The sequence below is a fragment of the Drosophila mauritiana genome, unplaced genomic scaffold (genome assembly GCF_004382145.1).
Source record: "Drosophila mauritiana strain mau12 unplaced genomic scaffold, ASM438214v1 U_231, whole genome shotgun sequence".
Classification (NCBI taxonomy): Eukaryota; Metazoa; Arthropoda; class Insecta; order Diptera; family Drosophilidae; genus Drosophila; species Drosophila mauritiana.
Genome location: NW_022881365.1, coordinates 49,924 through 65,115, shown reverse-complemented (window position 1 = coordinate 65,115; position 15,192 = coordinate 49,924). Strand labels below are relative to the sequence as shown.

At 43.4% G+C, this 15,192-nt stretch overlaps 1 non-coding gene and 2 pseudogenes across 1 annotated transcript; all 3 read right to left on the bottom strand.

Moving 5' to 3' along the window:
- Positions 1-692: 692 nt before the first annotated feature.
- On the bottom strand, positions 693-10,062 carry LOC117149489 (annotated as a pseudogene).
- Positions 10,063-10,452: 390 nt separating this feature from the next.
- LOC117149491 lies at positions 10,453-10,630 on the bottom strand (annotated as a pseudogene).
- Positions 10,631-11,315: 685 nt separating this feature from the next.
- Positions 11,316-13,308, bottom strand: LOC117149493. The gene has a single exon (XR_004460334.1). It is a non-coding gene; the product is annotated as a small subunit ribosomal RNA (ribosomal RNA).
- Between the last annotated feature and the right edge of the window lie 1,884 nt (positions 13,309-15,192).

Sequence of the window (15,192 nt, the reverse complement as noted above, 5' to 3'; positions counted from 1 at the left end):
TTGAGAATTGCCTGTAATGCGCATCCCTACCACGAGAATGTCGCCATACATAGGGAACTTGGAATCCCACAAGTCGCTGATGAAATCTCCAGGCTCAGCGAGAGATACCTGAAAAGGCTCGAAAACCACCCTAACCACCTCGCCACCAACCTGTTAGACAATAGCCAAACAAGCAGACGTCTCATGAGGAGACACCCTCTCGATCTTCCACAACAATAGACAACACATATAAAACCCGCCACAAATACATGTACAATAGTATCCCTTAAGCTAATGTTCCCCCGCAAAACCATTTAATTATTGTCCACTAGGACAGATTTTAAATAAATAAACGCACGCTAAAAAAAAAAAAAAAAAAAAAAAAACTAAATTGATGACGAGGTGTTTGGCAACTTGACACAATTCATTAAAGTCTTTATATTAATTATATGATAGGGACAATATCATATGCGTCACTAAATTGATGACGAGGTATTTGGCAACGTGATAGAATTCTTTAAAGTCTTTATATCAAAAATTATACGATAGGGACAATATCATATGCGTCACTAAATTGATGACGAGGTATTTGGCAACTTGATATAATTCTTTAAAGTCTTTATATCAAAAATTATATGATAGGGACAATATCATATGCGTCACTAAATTGATGACGAGGTGTTTGTTTGGCTACAGGAAAAATCATTTATTTATCGAATCATCAAGCAAAGGATAAGCTTCAGTGGATCGCAGTATGGCAGCTGCTCAACCACTTACAACACCTTGCCTGTTACAAAAGTCGTTTACAATTGATTCTAGGCTTTGTCATTGTATTAAATAATGCTTTTATATGTAACTAGCGCGGCATCAGGTGATCGAAGATCCTCCTAATTTACTATGTTACAAATTACATTGGCATCACATCCATTGTCGTTTATAAAATAAATTATAAACTTTAAATGGTTTAGAAGCCATACAATGCAAATTGCCCCTTATTTATCATTGCAGTCCAGCACGGATACGACCTTAGAGGCGTTCAGGCATAATCCAACGGACGTAGCGTCATACCACTGTTCGCTCGAACAAGTATTGTGCCATTGGTCCGTACCTGCGGTTCCTCTCGTACTACGCAGGAATGCTGTCGCAACAACGTTTTGTCATTAGTAGGGTAAAACTAACCTGTCTCACGACGGTCTAAACCCAGCTCACGTTCCCTTGCATGGGTGAACAATCCAACGCTTGGTGAATTTTGCTTCACAATGATAGGAAGAGCCGACATCGAAGGATCAAAAAGCGACGTCGCTATGAACGCTTGGCCGCCACAAGCCAGTTATCCCTATGGTAACTTTTCTGACACCTCTTGTTAAAAACTCTTTAAACCAAAAGGATCGATAGGCCGAGCTTTTGCTGTCCCTGTGTGTACTGAACACCGAGATCAAGTCAGCATTTGCCCTTTTGCTCTATGTGTGGTTTCTGTCCGCACTGAGCTGGCCTTGGGACACCTCCGTTATTATTTGAGAGATGTACCGCCCCAGTCAAACTCCCTACCTGGCAATGTCCTTGAATTGGATCATACCTGAGTAATTGGAGTTATACCAAATTTTCAAATCAAAAATACATAAATGCATCGTTTTATTAAAGAATTTGTTTGCGATTATATAACAAACTCGTGATACTTTGATCAAGAAGCTTGCATCAAAACCCAATACCATAAGATATAATAAATATATCCGTATAATGGCTAGGAAATGATACACGTTCCATTTAATCAAGTAAGTAAGGAAACAATAAGAGTAGTGGTATTTCATTGACGATACCAAACCGAGGTCTAATATCTCCCACTTATTCTACACCTCTTATGTCTCCTTACACTGCCAGATTAGAGTCAAGCTCAAAAGGGTCTTCTTTCCCCGCTAATTATTCCAAGCCCGTTCCCTTGGCTGTGGTTTCGCTAGATAGTAGATAGGGACAACGACGACTTTTCAGATCTCTCCGAACTTGTTTTACGTGGCGTGTTCCACACTGAAGGGATTACAACCACGACACCCTGAACACCCACAAGTGGTGCATGTATCAACATGGTGTATGTGTCTGGATACGCCAGACAAGCGTCCCGGACTAGAAGCTATAGCTATGTACATAGCGACCACCCCGGTAGCAATTCGAGTACTTGCTTGCCGGGCAAGCACTCCCCCTTGCTGAGGAGCGAGATCTACCTAAAATCTCTACTGATCTCTGGGTCACAGCACCCGAGTTTTGCGCAACTAGCACCGTAACTCAAACGTCGAACACGAAGGCTCTACCCGCGATATGGGTACCAACCACAGCCACCACGATACTCCCACCAGGGGGCCTACCTCAATGTGCAGTCTTGGATAGCTGCACAACCCGTGGTACCGAAAGAGAGGCTCGGTGGGCCTCCTCCTTTTGCTCCGACAAGCAGGGTTAGAGGGACCTATGGCTATATTAGTCGCCTCTTACGACAAGCAATAGCGGACTGTGGAAGTATTCTCGCCCGCTAACCACACGGCGAAGTTGTTGGGCTAAACACCCCTCCTCCTACGGAACACTTCGTCCGCAAACACTGCCAGCCGTTGAGTCCTCTGTTGATCTTCCAGGATTCTATCGAAGGTCCAGTTTTCGCCAAGGCGCTGCACTCCAAGTCCATCGAGGTTCCGCAAATCTGCATATAGGGGGCAAGCGCACAATATGTGCATCCAGTCCTCATATGGATCTCCACAAGCGCAAGCAGTGGTATCGCTGAGGGCTCTCCCTTGCAAAAATGCGTTAAACGACCCGTGACCTGTCAGCAGGTAAGACGTCCTCATCGAGAATCCAAATCTTGGATCCCGATAGGCGAGAGTGACATATGGGATGAATTTATGCGTCACCCGTCCTGGTTCGCTGTCATCATCCCATCTGTTCTGCCAACTCTGCAGTAAGCACTCTTCTAGGCGAGTCTTCCTCTGCTTCCAGCTTAGACACGTAGTGTCCTCGTCATATAGCCAGTCGTTCTCCTCCAGCGGGTATCCACGCTTCAGCTTGTATTTGACCGCTAAAAACTTAGCAGCCAAGTCAAGCGGGGGAGCTCCACCAAGTACCTGCAGTGCCACTGTGGACACTGTTCGGCATACCGAAAGGCATCCAAGCAGGATTAGCCTCTGGCAGGAGGCTAGTCGTCTCCGGGCGGCTACTTGCTCGGCGGTGTCATACCATACCGGGGCACCAAACAGCACACAAGGTGCCATGAGTCCGTCATATATGGTCCGCCTGGCTCGAGGACTGAAGCCCCAGTCGGCTCGAAGCACACGCGCCAATGCTCCAACGACTCCGGTCATCCGCTGGCGAAGCGAAGCTATGTGCGTGAGGAATTTCATTCCTTCACTGACCGTGATGCCAAGGTACCGACAGCTACGCACATACGGAAGGTTCGCTCCAGCAAACCTCACCGTAGGCGCACGTCTCAAGGCACCTTTTAGCAGCATTATTACCGTCTTGCTGGTCGAGACGGCAACGCCAACTTCCGCTCCCCACGCTTCTACGATGGACATCAGCTGTGCTCCTTTTTCCTCTAGCATAGCTCGGGAATTTCCCTCGACGAGAAGCAGCAAGTCATCAGCGTATGCACTCAGCTGGCAATACGGCTGGAGACGCTGAAGCAGTACATCCATCAGAATGTCCCAGATAAATGGGCCACTGATTGACCCCTGCGGGCAGCCTCTAGTTACCGGTACTTCCACAGTACCGGAACTGCTTCGGATCACTGCTCTTCGGCCGGAGAAAAAGCTCTGCCACAAGCCCATCTCCCGGCATCCCAAGTCTGCTAGTCGGCGGAGTGCAGCACTCCATTCGACGTTGTCGAATGCTCCTTTGAAGTCCACGAATGTGCCGAGCACGTATTGCGCCGGGCTGGCACAAACACTGCTCTTCACGTGTCTCCAAGCATCCTCCACACATCGTCCTTGGCGAAATCCAAACTGCCATCTGCAGCCTTCCGGAAGAACTTCTCTCACACGATTCACCATGATGGCCTCGAGCACCTTACCAAAGACTGGCAGCAAGCATATTCCTCTATATGAGGAGGGCTCACACTTGTCCTTATCTGGCCCTTTGAGCAGCGAGACAACTCGTGGGCACTTCCACTCAGCGGGAAAGTATCCTAATCGGATGCATCGGGAAAACAACGATGCTAGGTGCTCGGGTATGGCGCGCCAGACTGCCTTGCAGATAGTGCCATTGATGCCGTCCAAGCCGGGAGAGCGCCTGCTCTTCAACCGGGCAACACATGCATCAACCTCGAATTCTTCGAGGGCCGGTGGGACTTCCTCCGCGATGGCAGTCGGTGCTTCGGACTCCGCAACTGGGAAGAAATTGCGGAGGAGCACTCGTGCACAGTCACCCCAATCAGTGATGAGCTCGCCATTCACGCGGAGGCACCCAATCTCCGTGCACTTTCTGCGGCCTCGGCAAATCTTGTAGACGCGCCCCCATGGGTCGTCGGCATGATCTCCCACGAAGCGTTTCCAGTCATCCATTTTCGCCCTCCCAATGAGCTTCTTGTAGTTTGCTGAGGCCCGCCTCAGCTCGACCACTACACGCTCTATAGCGGCACCGTCATCACGACGCCTTCCATCTTGGAGTAGGCGACGAAGTCTCCGGACTTCGCGCCTTGCAGCGCAGAGGTCGGCAGTCCACCAACGTGCTCTCCTGTTGGGCGATCGAATTGACTTTCTTCCCAGCGCAATATCACATACATTATGTACTATACTGCGCAGGGTCGAAACTTGCTGGTCCAACGGCGACTCTGAGAAGTTTTCCGGAAGTTCGGCTGCTCTACTCACCATTTCCTCCTTGAACAATCGCCAACGTGCATTGGAGAAGTTCCAGGACGGCACAGGAGCTATGCTCTCAACTGCGCGCGCGGTAGTTGGTTCGGCCACAACAGTAATGATGTTGTGGTCACTCAATTCCCACTCGTCCACTCTCCACTCATATGTGGCCCACATAGATGCTGCCTCATTGACGATTGTCACGTCGATATCGCTAGTAGCTCTGTGATTGTCGAACGTGTACACCTCTGTTGACTGGTTTAGGGCGGCGACTCTTGCCTCCAGCATCCACTCTGACAGCAGCTCACCCCGTCTGTAGTTAGCTTGCCCCTCGGCATGACGAGAGAGTTTGCTAAGCCACATGGGGGACACTGCATTCGCGTCGAGGCCCAGGATTGCGGGGGTTCTGCTGGCCTGCAGCAGGACCGCATCCATGTACCGGAGGTACGGTTCCAGAGGTGCATCGAACTGGCAGTATGCGGCGCAAAGGAAGATTGAGCCAAAGCTCCCTTTAACGACCAGACATACGCCATAATCCGTGGTGAGGGTCTCCACTGGCATACAGATGGCTTCCTGTTGATCTACTAGGATGGCTGCCTTCCCTCGCCGATCGGTGAAAATTCTCATTCCTTCAGGCAGCACATCCATTCCGTCCCCGCCGAGATACGGCTCCTGCACCAGCGCGAACATAGACTCCGATCTCCTGAGTCGGACTCCGAGCTCGATGGTCGCAGCTCTGCCTCGGCCACAGTTCGCTTGGATGAAGCTAAACATTAATGTCTAGCTTGCACCCTTGCCAGCAACGCCCCGTATATCGGGCACACGTTCGAGAGCATGTAATGCCCCGAGGGTTGCCCTCTGTGACGGCAGTTCCGGCAGTCCACCGGGTTTTGGCACTTTGCCGCGGTGTGGCCTTGTTGCCCGCACTGGCGGCAGACATTGTCCTTCTGCCGGCATTCGCTGACCTTGTGGTCGAAACCCACGCATCTGTGGCAGGCGTATGTGCGGACCTGTGCTCGGCATCGGAATGAGAACCACTTGATGTAGACACGACCTACATCAAGCTTCGCCATCGCGCGGTCGTCTACCTCTAGCGTTACATTTACTGTGGCGCCGTCGGTTACCGACCACGCCTTGGTCACCAGGTGCACGGACTTCTTAAATTGGGACATAGTCATATCGCTGTCGAAGTTATTTCCATGCAGCTCCTGCATGAATTCCTCAGGGCCGATAGCTGTGTCGACGTCATAGACGACGACCTTCGGCTTCTCGGCCGCATTCCGTGCCACATTTAGCCCAACTTCAGCGAACCTCTTTGATGCTACCACCTTCTGCAGCTCTCCAACTGAAGGAGTACGAATGATCGCACCACCACCTCGACGGAGCTCACGTACCTCATGTACTCTGACTCCGAGGGAGGGTGCAACCATCGTTCGCACCTTTTCCGCTATAGCTTTCCCCGATAGCGCAGGGTCGTCGCACTTCACCACCGCTGACCACGTCTCGCGAACCTTGGTGGTCCGCGGGGCAGCGATGGGTGCAACCTGTGGCATCTGGGGAGCATTGGCGGCCGTATTCTTTAACGGATTCGACGACGGCGGCGGCGGTGGCGGCATAGCGAGCCGCGTCTCCAGTTCTCCACACCGGAGCATTAACGCCAGCACCAGCTCATCGTAGCGGCTGATAGCATACGAGAGCTCTTCCGTGTCCACTTCTCCTAGGCTGCGGAAGCTGCTTCTCACCATGCGCTGGGTGGCCGACAGCTCTGCCATCATGGCTGCTTGCCCAGCACGGGCGGCAGCGGTAGCGGCGGTGGCAGTGGTGGCAACAATTTTAGCAGCAGTGGAAACGGCGGAGGCAGCAGTGTGGTCGGCAGCAGGGGCAGCAGTAGGATCAACAGCGGTGGCAGCAGCGTTGGGGGGGGCAGCATCGATGGCAGCGTTTGCCGTAGCCGCCCGGGCGTCCTCCAGCGACGAAAACGCCTCCTCAAGTACACCAACGGGTTCTGGCACTCCATTCGACGCCAGGGCAACCAATTTCGCCTGCGTCGGCGCCGAGCTCTTAGAGGCCAGATGGCTTCTGCGCCTGCCTCGTCTGGATTTCCTCGAGGCACTACATCCGCTCAAGGCACTCGCGCTGCTGTCGCTCTCGGTCGGCATAACTCCGATGGTGGCTCCTCCTACCGTCGACGCCAGCAACCGTATGCTCGTTTGCTCACTGACAAAAGGTAGATGCTCTAGAGCTCCACCTATCGGTAGCGTCTGGTAGCACTAAACTGTCCCTAGACACAAACCCTAGCAGTGACTGCCACCAATAAGCTTTTTGACAGCTGCTCAAAAAGCTTACTCGAAAAACTTACTCGTAAGCTCGCCTCGCAGCACGTGCGGAGTGGAAAATTTCCAATAGTTTATTGTTAATAATTTCCAAACCGCTTGTTTTTAACACTCGACAATTTTCACTCGACTTCCGCGGAGCACTAAATCACCGATTTAATTACTTTCCAACAAGGAAAACTTAGTTATTCGCAATCTGTACACGAGCGCAACGAAAACACGTCCGTCGTTAATCCATTCATGCGCGTCACTAATTAGATGACGAGGCATTTGGCTACCTTAAGAGAGTCATAGTTACTCCCGCCGTTGACCCGCGCTTACTTGAATTTCTTCACTTTGACATTCAGAGCACTGGGCAGAAATCACATTGTGTCAACACCCGCTAGGGCCATCACAATGCTTTGTTTTAATTAGACAGTCGGATTCCCCAAGTCCGTGCCAGTTCTGAATTGATTGTTAATTGATAATCGTTATAATTGATAAGAACTAATTGGTTTAACCCAAATAGTATTCTTAAAAATTTTAGCAAGAAAGTTCCACAATTGGCTACGTAACTAAACTATCCGGGGAACAAGTAACTAACATAAATGCTAGAAACTCTATTTACCCAGAACGAGCACATAAACCATGTTATTGTTTCCCAATCAAGCCCGACTATCTCAATCTTCAGAGCCAATCCTTATCCCGAAGTTACGGATCTAATTTGCCGACTTCCCTTACCTACATTATTCTATCGACTAGAGACTCTTCACCTTGGAGACCAGCTGCGGATATTGGTACGGCCTGTTGAGAAGTTTGCGTGTCCCCACCATAAATTTTCAAGGTCCGAGGAGAAAATATCGACACAACAGTATATGTCATGCTCTTCTAGCCCATCTACCATATCTCTCTGCGAAAGACTTCCATGGTAGTACGGCTATAAAACAGAAAAGAAAACTCTTCCGATATCTCTCGACGGCTTCTTTATGGTCGTTCCTGTTGCCAGGATGAGCACGAGGCCCATATTTAATAACAAACGGATACTCAACAGGTTACGGAATTGGAACCGTATTCCCTTTCGTTCAAAATTATTCAAGTGTATTATATTCGCTTTGTTTATATAGTTAGGCATTTTTGTTTTACTTGAAAATTTTCGGCTTTCGCCTTGAACTTAGGACCGACTAACTCGTGATCAACCACTGTTCACACGAAACCCTTCTCCACTTCAGTCCTCCAAGGTCTCATTCGATTATTTGCTACTACCACCAAGATCTGTACCAATGGCAGCTCCATGCAGGCTTACGCCAAACACTTCTACGCATACCATTGTACCTTCCTACTCACTAAAGTTTCAAAATTTATATCACAAGTAATATAAATCATCTACTTTAGCGGTAATGTATAGGTATACAACTTAAGCGCCATCCATTTTAAGGGCTAGTTGCTTCGGCAGGTGAGTTGTTACACACTCCTTAGCGGATTTCGACTTCCATGATCACCGTCCTGCTGTTTTAAGCAACCAACGCCTTTCATGGTATCTGCATGAGTTGTTAATTTGGGCACCGTAACATTACGTTTGGTTCATCCCACAGCGCCAGTTCTGCTTACCAAAAGTGGCCCACTGGGCACATTATATCATAACCTTGAACTTCATATCAAGAAAGTTAAGGTTCTTACCCATTTAAAGTTTGAGAATAGGTTAAGATCGTTTCGACCCTAAGGCCTCTAATCATTCGCTTTACCAGATAAGATTATTTTATATAATATTAAAATGCACCAGCTATCCTGAGGGAAACTTCGGAAGGAACCAGCTACTAGATGGTTCGATTGGTCTTTCGCCCCTATACTCAATTCTGACAATCGATTTGCACGTCAGAACTGTTTCGGTCTTCCATCAGGGTTTCCCCTGACTTCAACCTGATCAAGTATAGTTCACCATCTTTCGGGTCACAGCATATATGCTCAAGGTACGTTCCAGTTAGAGGCATAAATAATATAAATATACATTATACATAACTATATAGAACGCCCCGGGATTGTGTTAATTAGCTATAAATAGCTAAAAAACTAATCCCATTATTAGTCAAGTTAATTACGCTATTAGGTTTACATCCCAATAACTTGCACATATGTTAGACTCCTTGGTCCGTGTTTCAAGACGGGTCCCGAAGGTATCCTGAATCTTTCGCATTGTTAATCATACAAGAGCATATAATAAACACAAAAATCAATGATAATTATGCCATTATATAATTCCGAAAAATTAACGCTCTGTAATAATATAAATCTATCAGCACTTTATCAAATTAATAACATTTATTCTGTGTTAAAATGCAAGCAATTTAATTGGAATAAACTATAAGTTATATTTTATGATAAATTTGGGATATGCTAATAGATTACAATGTCCTTATATGGAAAAAATGCACATTATTCTTAATAATATTATTTAAATATTACAATTTTAATGATGAATTTTCCATAACGGATATTCAGGTTCATCGGGCTTAACCTCTAAGCAGTTTCACGTACTGTTTAACTCTCTATTCAGAGTTCTTTTCAACTTTCCCTCACGGTACTTGTTTACTATCGGTCTCATGGTTATATTTAGTTTTAGATGGAGTTTACCACCCACTTAGTGCTGCACTATCAAGCAACACGACTCTTTGGAAACATCATCTAGTAATCATTAACGTTATACGGGCCTGGCACCCTCTATGGGTAAATGGCCTCATTTAAGAAGGACTTAAATCATTAATTTCTCATACTAGAATATTGACGCTCCATACACTGCATCTCACATTTGCCATATAGACAAAGTGACTTAGTGCTGAACTGTTTTCTTTTCGCTCGCCGCTACTAAGAAAATCCTTGTTAGTTTCTTTTCCTCCCCTAATTAATATGCTTAAATTCAGGGGGTAGTCCCATATGAGTTGAGGTTGTATATATAACTATTTTTTGCCATAATTCTTTATATATAAATGATAAAACAATCAATTAAATTCGTTATAAATAGTTCAATAGTTCTTGTAAGCAAGTTATTTTTTATCCATTTAACGAACCAACGAAGAATAATAACAAAACCAAGATTTTTCTTTTTCCGAATCATTAATAAGAGACAATTCTAGATGAAAAATATTTCAATTTTTTATGCTAGACATTTCTCAGTATTATTTGATTGAAAAGAAAATATTTCTCTTCGTTTTTCACATTCAAATGTGAGATAATGTTTTTCATTTCTTTTTTAATATTATGAATAAAATCATTATTTAATCCAATAATATACCATATGCTTATAAAAATTTATAAACAACTTAATTAGCATAGTCTTACAACCCTCAACCATATGTAGTCAAGCAGCACTATAAAATTAATTAAAGTACATAACAGCATGGACTGCGATATGCGTTCAAAATGTCGATGTTCATGTGTCCTGCAGTTCACACGATGACGCACAGTTTGCTGCGTTCTTCATCGACCCATGAGCCGAGTGATCCACCGCTTAGAGTTTTATAATTCATTTTTATATAATATCAATATTGTTTTTATTGAAAGAAATTAAAAATACACCATTTTACTGGCATATATCAATTCCTTCAATAAATTTATTTTTATACCTAAAAATAAATGTTGCGATATGTCTTAGTTTCATATAAGCATTATGTATCATAAAATCTGGTTATGGTTTGCTATTTTGGGTGACACATACTGCAAAATTTATATAAAACATTAACCTGATGGATGACAGGTACAAACATTGTATATTTTAGGTTGTTGCATTAGCCAACGTATGCTCATAACATAGATGAACAATACATATTCGCAACGCGTGTATATTATGGTCCATATACACACACACTTATTTTGAATACCACATTCAAAATTATTTTAATTTTAATTCGACTTCTACTTTCAAATTTTGTTCAGTTTCTTCGATTTCCATTTTCGAGAATTTGTTTTTATAGGAAACGCCATTGTTGTAGTAGGTACTGCCACAAATACGCACAACAACATTAATAATGTTAAAGTCTTTTTATGAGGTTGCCAAGCCCCACATATAAAATAAAAGCCATCTTCATTTTATTTTGACTTTAACTTTTGATTCCGTGGAATCATTTTGTAATATTTTTATTTTGGTAAATTGTATTTATTTGTATTATAACAAATGTTTATTAACGATAAGGATATTATACAATAATGATCCTTCCGCAGGTTCACCTACGGAAACCTTGTTACGACTTTTACTTCCTCTAAATAATCAAGTTCGGTCAACTTTTGCGAAACAACCGTAACACGCAAGGCGTCACAGTGATCAGTCCGGAGACCTCACTAAATAATTCAATCGGTAGTAGCGACGGGCGGTGTGTACAAAGGGCAGGGACGTAATCAATGCGAGTTAATGACTCACACTTACTGGGAATTCCAAGTTCATGTGAACAGTTTCAGTTCACAATCCCAAGCATGAAAGTGGTTCAGCGGTTTACCCGGACCTCTCGGTCTAGGAAATACACGTTGATACTTTCATTGTAGCGCGCGTGCAGCCCAGGACATCTAAGGGCATCACAGACCTGTTATTGCTCAATCTCATTATTGCTAGACGCAATTTGTCCATTTAAGAAGCTAGTGTCCTTATAATGGGACAAACCAACAGGTACGGCTCCACTTACATAAACACATTCAAACACAATAAACATTTTACTGCCACCATGAATGAAGGCTACATAAGCTTCAGCACCATAATCCTGAAGATATCTATTTAATATATTTGAGTCTCGTTCGTTATCGGAATTAACAGACAAATCACTCCACGAACTAAGAACGGCCATGCACCACCACCCATAGATTCGAGAAAGAGCTATCAATCTGTCTTACACACTTATGTTCGGACCTGGTAAGTTTTCCCGTGTTGAGTCAAATTAAGCCGCAGGCTCCACTCCTGGTGGTGCCCTTCCGTCAATTCCTTTAAGTTTCAGCTTTGCAACCATACTTCCCCCGGAGCCCAAAAGCTTTGGTTTCCCGGGAAGCGACTGAGAGAGCCATAAAAGTAGCTACACCCAATTGCTAGCTGGCATCGTTTATGGTTAGAACTAGGGCGGTATCTGATCGCCTTCGAACCTCTAACTTTCGTTCTTGATTAATGAAAACATCTTTGGCAAATGCTTTCGCTTAAGTTAGTCTTACGACGGTCCAAGAATTTCACCTCTCGCGTCGTAATACTAATGCCCCCAAACTGCTTCTATTAATCATTACCTCTTGATCTGAAAACCAATGAAAGCAGAACAGAGGTCTTATTTCATTATCCCATGCACAGAATATTCAGGCATTTGAAGCCTGCTTTAAGCACTCTAATTTGTTCAAAGTAATAGTACCGGCCCACAATAACACTCGTTTAAGAGCACTAGTGCAGGTTTTTAAATAGGAGGAACATATGAAAAAATACAAGTATTTAATCACATATAAGAACTCCACCGGTAATACGCTTACATACATAAAGGTATAGTACTAACCACAATTGTAAGTTGTACTACCCGTATGAAGCACAAGTTCAACTACGAACGTTTTAACCGCAACAACTTTAATATACGCTATTGGAGCTGGAATTACCGCGGCTGCTGGCACCAGACTTGCCCTCCAATTGGTCCTTGTTAAAGGATTTAAAGTGTACTCATTCCAATTACAGGGCCTCGGATATGAGTCCTGTATTGTTATTTTTCGTCACTACCTCCCCGAGCTGGGAGTGGGTAATTTACGCGCCTGCTGCCTTCCTTAGATGTGGTAGCCGTTTCTCAGGCTCCCTCTCCGGAATCGAACCCTGATTCCCCGTTACCCGTTGCAACCATGGTAGTCCTAGATACTACCATCAAAAGTTGATAGGGCAGACATTTGAAAGATCTGTCGTCGGTACAAGACCATACGATCTGCATGTTATCTAGAGTTCAACCAATATAACGATCTTGCGATCGCTTGGTTTTAGCCTAATAAAAGCACATGTCCCATAAGGTTCATGTTTTAATTGCATGTATTAGCTCTAGAATTACCACAGTTATCCAAGTAACTGTTAACGATCTAAGGAACCATAACTGATATAATGAGCCTTTTGCGGTTTCACTTTTAATTCGTGTGTACTTAGACATGCATGGCTTAATCTTTGAGACAAGCATATAACTACTGGCAGGATCAACCAGAATAATGTTTTTCCTTCATATTCCATTCATATATTTTGAATCGAAATAAGCAATATAATAGATATATAGATATATAGATTTTTCACTTTATATAATTCCATGATTTTTATTATATTGAATAAAATTCAATATTTCGCCTTTGGGTAAAATTTTAAATATATAAGTAAAAAAATCCATTCGATTACGGCCATTTTTTATATAGCATTCGTAATCCATATTTTCATTTTTAATTTATACTTGTTTTACCAATATAACAAGAATTTCATCTAATTATTGTAATATATATATTTCTATAATTTTATCTTTTTATACATACATATTTCATTATAAAATATCATTTTTATTCCAACATACATAATTATTGTATCCACACATGTACAATTTTTGTTTAACCAATATAAATATTAAGTTAAATCATTTGCATTTTGAAGATAAATTTAAAATTTATCTCTTTTCATATATATCTCTGGTAATATATAACATAAAACCAAGCGCATATGATAATATTTCCACATTTAATATATAATTTTATATTTCTTTCATAAGAATCCATATTTGTATTATACCGTAACGATATAATAATCCAACTATACGGCAGTAATAAATTAATATTTGCCTGCCTCCAAAATTAACGATAATATATGGAAACGATTTGTTATTCTATATATAATAGAAACTTGACTTTTGTTTCAACGATATTATCTATAAAGCGTATATTCCTATTATCCGCGGAGCCAAGTCCCGTGTTCTATAGAACTGAGAAACAAATTTGTACGGATAATAATATACTTTATTGTATGTAACCAATATAAACATAATCCGAAATAAATATTCGAATAATGCGGGAGGTCGGCAACCACTGCCTACCTATAGTAGTTTTGAACCCGCTGTCCTCAAAGCGGGTATTTTCAATTCCGTTTGCCACCCAACATACGGGCTATTCTCTTATATATTAAGAGATTATAGGAACATTTCATTTTTTTTCCATTATTCATATATAATATGATTATTTTTTCCTTATACATATAATAATTAATCATTTTCATATGTATATTATTTAATTTACTCATATTATTGCCAAAATCATATGAATACATAAGTTTGAACAATATGAGAGGTCGGCAACCACTGCTACCTATAGTAGTTTTTGAACCCTCTGTCGTAATTCCGGTCGTTACACTACTATCCCTCTCACTATAATGGCTTTTCTCTATAATACTAAGAGAATGTGGGATATTTTCAGCATTTTTTCCCTTATACATATAATAATTATCATTTTCATATGTATATTATTTAATTTACTCATATTATTGCCAAAATCATATGAATACATAAGTTTTGAACAATATGAGAGGTCGGCAACCACTGCCTACCTATAGTAGTTTTTGAACCCTCTGTCGTAATTCCGGTCGTTTACACTACTATACCCTCTCACTATAATGGCTTTTCTCTATATACTAAGAGAATGTGGGATATTTTCAGCATTTTTTCCCTTATACATATAATAATTAATCATTTTCATATGTATATTATTTAATTTACTCATATTATTGCCAAAATCTCAGTCGCGATCGAACACTCGACGAGTGCAGACGTGCCTGCGGATCGACAGCAAATTGTTAGCAAATTGTTCACAGTTGTAAGTCCCGTTACTTGTGCCCAGCCACTTCGCGTCGCGTGATCTTGTCGCGCGTTTTGATTGGCCCAGCCAACGTACCTAACGGTAGTTCGCACTAACACCATCGCACACCGAGTGTGCGTGTTATCAGCGCAAAAAACCCAGTGCTCGAAGCAGCGGTATAATTGCAAAGCAGCAGCCACGTGCTGCCTGGCTCACCGGCTTACGGTGCCCAGCTTCCCCCCCCCCCCCCCCCTCCTCACTCCTTA